Here is a 5444-nt window from a genome sequence, read left to right as displayed (position 1 = left end):
GGGGGGGGGGGGGGGGGGGGGGGGGGGGGGGGGGGGGGGGGCACTAGCCTCTGTCCTCACATAGACAAAAGGGTAAATACTGAAGTGAAACTGGTACGGAGGACTATATCGGGAAAAGCAACCTGTAATTAATACGAATTGGTTTTCCTCACTTCTGAGGGTATTTATAAGAACAGTATAAATACATCCACATTTGCCTGTGTACTCATGCGAGGGAAAAGGCAACAGACGATTGTCAGACTTGTCACCTGGGGCACGGAGGCTGGGGACAGGGAAACCAGGAGAGGACGAGCCACTTCTCAGGACACTAAAGGATCCTCCCAACACGGCCACTCCTGTAAACTGATTCCAAACTTTACAAACATGGCTGACTGGATGACTCAATGGGTAAAGGTGCCTGCGACCAAAGCAGATGACCTGAGTTTGATCCCCAGGACCCACGTGGTTGAAGGCTGCTGGAAGCCATCCTCTGACCTCTTCAACTACTCATGGCACATGTGTGGGCACACACATACACACACACATAGGAAAATGAGTATTAAAACATTTTAACCTCAAAGACAAAGAAAAGTATGAAACCATGAAAGACAAAAAAAACAAAAAGGAACTTACTGGACTCCTAGTTACAGAATATTTGTAGCAATCACGTTCATAACAAACCTTAATTACTCGCTTGTTTGTAGTGCTGCGATGGAACCCGGGACTCTGGCACACACTAGGTCCGCGCTCTACCACTGAGCAGCCCACCCAGCCTGGAAACAGTGCTCACGTATTTTCATTTAACATATTGAGCACTGGGGGCTGTCTCTTCCTCTTCTGGCACACAGGTGTCCATGCAGTTAGATCACTCATGTATAAAATAAATAAAATCTTTAAAAAAAAAATTGAGCATCTTAAAACTGAAGAGATGGCTCAGTGCTCCAGAGGACCTGAGGTCAGTGTGCAGCGCCTGTAGCAGGAAGATCATAGCCAGCTTTGGTTCCAGGGAAGCCAGCGGCCTCCTCTGACTTCAGAGGGCATTAGCACACTCACATGCATGGGAATTTTTTTTAATTGAATATCCATTTTATGTGATTTTTTTTTTTGAGACAGGGTCTTGCTATATTAAGAATATTTTAATTGATGATAGAAGAGCTGGGGTAAGGCTGACTTAGGGTATGATGGGCCCTGAGTTCTAGCCACAGCATTGCAAACATAAACAAACAAGAAGGAAATGGATATTAAGAAAAACAAGGTTGGGGGAGATTTACCTGGGGAGTGGGGAGGGATGACAACACAAAAGAAGAGGGGGGAGGATACATGCCCCTAAGGATATTTGAGAAAGCCACAGGGAATCATGCTCTCTACGTTTACTTACAATTGTGTGTGTGTGTGTGTGTGTGTGTGTACCTATGTATAGAGTTTAAATGAAGTTACAGCACTAGACAAAAACAAAACAAAAAACCACCCAGTGCCAGGTGTGGAAAACTCCCCTTCAAGTTGTTGGTCTGAGAAGGCCAAGACCTCCAAAACAATACAGGTTTTTGCCATGTCCCTTGGTAGCTGCCCAGATTGTGAGGGTATGTCCCTATGGCACTTCAGACAAAGGACTTGAAGGGCTCAAGCTGGCAATGACCTAGAAGTTTCCTCCCCAACGACTGGCTCTTATGATACAGGAAGGTGATGTGCAAGCTGCCAAGGGAGAAAAGCAATTAAGAGTCCTATCCAGCCCCCCGGGCGTGGTGCCTCTCACCTTTAATCCCAGCACTCAAGGAGGCAGAGGCAAGCAGAGGTAGCTCCGGTCTTGAAAGAAACAAAAAACAAAACAAAACAAAAAAGAGTCCTATCTGGCAGTAAAGCCTATGAATCACAGCAATGGCCAGAACAGCAAGACATTCATCAAGATGCAGAAGTGGCATTTTCATCCTGGGCTAACCAATACCCAATCTAATTGGTCCTAAGGACCACTCAGCAGGAGAGGATTCATGCCTGCTACTGTAACCTAACCTACCACCTGTGTTTGACAAAGTCACAGACTCTAGAGGAGAGCCTATTACTTCCACTGCCACGTTCCTAAAACAGTTTAATTCCTAACTGCTTTCTTTCATTATCAGTATTTTTCTTCTTTTGGTTTTTCAAGACAGGGTCTCTCTGTCTATCCCTGGCTGTCTATCCCTGCTGTCCTGGAACTCACTCTGTAGACCAGGCCGGCTTCAAACTCACAGAGATCTGCCTGCATCTGCCTCCTGAGTACTGGGACTGAAGATGTGTGCCGCCACCACCCAGCCCTAACTGCTTGCTGAACACTTAGCCTTCTACCCATGGAGAAGCTCCCACCCCTCTTCAGAGAAGCTTCTTTTTGCATCCGGCAGAGATCATCACAGAAAACCACAACTGGTCAAAATGCAGAGAACAGCTGACCTCGGGTGCCCAGCCCTAATCCATACATCTACAGTATAATCCTACCTCAAAAGCTCTAGAAACATTGCAGAAGAGGTGGGAAGACTGTAAGAGCCAAGGACCAGGGCATCTACTGAGAGATAGTGTCACCTATACATGATAGGACAGCAGCACTCGTGACATCTCAGTGATAAGGTTACTTTCCAGCACAAGGACAAGCCCAGCAGACAGTATGAGTCTCCCAATAAAGAGCTGGGGACACGGCTCAATGGGAGAGCACCTGCCTAGAATCCCTCAGTTGAGGGTAAAAAAGTCAGAGTTAGTGGTTCTAGATCTTAATCCTTGTCCTGAGCAAGTTTCAGGATGAGTGTGCTCTCTTACCCCGAACCCCCAGCATTCAGGGAGGCAGGGGCAGAAGGGTCATGGATTTGAGGTCAGCTAGAGATGCACAGCAAGATCTTGGCACCCAAGGTGGGGGGGCGTGTGGCATGGGGAAAGGGCATGTGTGACGTGGTGTGTGTGTGTGTGTGTGTGTGTGTGTGTGTGTGTGTGTGTGTGTATGAAAAAAGCCAGCCTTGGTGCAGGGACACGTAATCCCACTACTCAGGAGATGGGGGAGAAACATCGGAAGTTAAGGTCCATTAGCTTCAGCTCATTCCAGGCCAGCCTAGGCTACACAAGCCCCTGCCTACCTCAAGAAGACCAAAGACAGGGCTGAAAAGATGGCTTAAGGGTTAAGAGAACTTGCTGGTCTTATAAGGGACCCAGGTTCAGTTGCCAGCACCCACCTGGCAGCTCAGAACTTTCCTTAGCTCTGATTCTAGGGGAATCGATGCTCTTTTCTAGCCTCTGCTGGCACCCGTCATATATGTGGTACCCAGGCATACATGTTGGCAAAACATTCATATACGTGTTTAAAGAAAGGATGAAAAATTAGGCAGACAAAACAAGAAAAGTTAAGCTCTCTTTTCTTTAACTGTATTTATTTTGGGTTGTGTGTGTGCGCGCGCGCGAATGTGGGCGAGTGTGCTCCAGCAAGTATGTGTGCTGATATGCATGGAAATCAGACGACAACTCGTGCACAGTCCCATCTGCTCGGACATTTACTTCCCACCCCACCACCCAAGCAGATGTACTGCCAGGACAGAGTCTAGAATCCAGGTATTAACCAGAGAGGAAAGGTATGCAAAGGGGGTGGGGAAGACTTGGGTTCTGTTCTTGGAGGAAGCACAAAAAGCCTGGGTTCTGTCCTTGGAGGAAGTGCAAAAAGCCTGGGTTCTGTCCTTGGAGGAAGAGCAAAAAGCCTGGGTTCTGTCCTTGGAGGAAGAGCAATTTGAACGGAAATATTGCACTCTGTGGGGGAACCTGTAGCAGGGAGGAAGTCCCCCTCCACCCCCCCATGCTAACCTCAGCTGGCTCAGCAATATACTATCTCCCTTGAGGCCTCGGGGTGGGGGTGATGTCAAGGTTGCAGACACCTCTGGCTGGCTACCAGGAAACTTTCAGACAAAGGTGATGTCCCCAGGGAGAGACAGACACTTCCTCCAGTAACCTTCCTCCTGCACCTTTCACGTGCAGGTGGATAAGGTGTCACACAGGTCACTAGGAAGAGACTTGACCTAACTGCCAGGTAGTTTAGGAAGGTCAGAGAGGGAGCTGAGTGCAGGAGAAGGGAGCAAGCAGGGCTCTGTTCATTAAGACCTTTCAAGTGGAGCAATAGAAACCAGGAAGAGCTTCCAGAAGCTTCTACTAAGAGCTCACCAACGTTTTAGATGGTGCTATGTATGGAAGGAGGACTTTCAACTCCTAATTCTCCTGCCTCCATCCCTGAGTGCTGGGATCACAGGGGCCCTCCACCATACTCAGTTTATGAGGTACTCAGCATTGAACCCTGAGGTTTAAGCACTTACACACTGAGCCATGTCTGAAGCCTGCTCCATCATTTTTTGCCTGTTTGTCTTATGTGGTATTTTGTTTGTTTATTAAATATTTGTTTATTTTATTATATTGTATATGAATATTTGCCCACATGTATGTCTATTTATCTCCTTAGTGTCTGGTGCCCATTGAGGCCTTGAGAGGGTATGGGATTTCCCCAGAACTGGAATTACGAGTGATTTTGAGCCAGCATGTGGGTGCTGGAATCCAAATCCTGGTCTTCTGTGAGAGCGACCAGTGCTCCTAACCCCTGAACAGCTCGCCAGCCCCGTTTTTTTGTTTTGTTTTGTTTTGTTTTGTTTTGTTTTTTGAGACAAACCCTTCCCATGTATTGTAGGCTGGCTTCAAACTCACAATCTTCTCACCTCAGCCTCCAAGTGCTGACATTACAGATGTGGGGCTGTCCTGCTATGGGGATCTTAGTTATGTCTTTCCCTAATTGTTTAGTTTTTTTGAGTCAGGGTCTCTCTACATAGCCATGACTATTCTGGAACTCTGTAAACCACACTGGCCTGGAACTCACAGAGATCCTTCTGCCTCTGCCTCCCCAGGGCTGGGCTTAAAGGCCCGAGCCACCATGCCCTGCCTGTTGTGTTGTAGTGCAAGCAATTCAGCTGGCCTGCCTTCAGGGGCCTCCAGAGTCCCCGCAACGTCTTATGTCATCATGACCTATGCCAGGCGCTCGGGATGTAACCTGCCACCACCCTGCCATCTCTCCTTTCTGCCTTTCTCTCTCCTCCTCTTCTTTCTGCCTGTTCCTGTCTGTCCCTCTGATTCTCTGTCTGTTCTCTTCTCTCTTCTAAGTTCTCCCACTGTTTCAGTTTCGCCTTTTCTACAATAAACCTCTTTGTAATCACAACCTGTTGCGCAGCGTGTAGCTTATATCATAAAACAGCCTCTGCCCCATTTTTTAGGCATCACTCCACTTAAAAAATGAGGAAAACAGCCGGACATCGTGGCCCACTCAGGAGGTAGAGGCAGGCAGATCTCTGTGAGTTTGAAGATAGCCTGGAGCCTGGTCTACAGGGAGCTCCAGGACAGCAAGGATACACAGATAAACTGTCAGAAAGAAAGAAAGAGAGAAAGAAAGAAAGAAAGAAAGAAAGAAAGAAAGAAAGAAAGAAAGA

This window comes from Psammomys obesus, unplaced genomic scaffold (assembly GCF_907164565.1).
Source record: "Psammomys obesus unplaced genomic scaffold, mPsaObe1.curated_primary_1811, whole genome shotgun sequence".
Classification (NCBI taxonomy): Eukaryota; Metazoa; Chordata; class Mammalia; order Rodentia; family Muridae; genus Psammomys; species Psammomys obesus.
The sequence above is the reverse complement of the archived record's forward strand: the minus strand, read 5'-3'. Positions refer to the sequence as shown.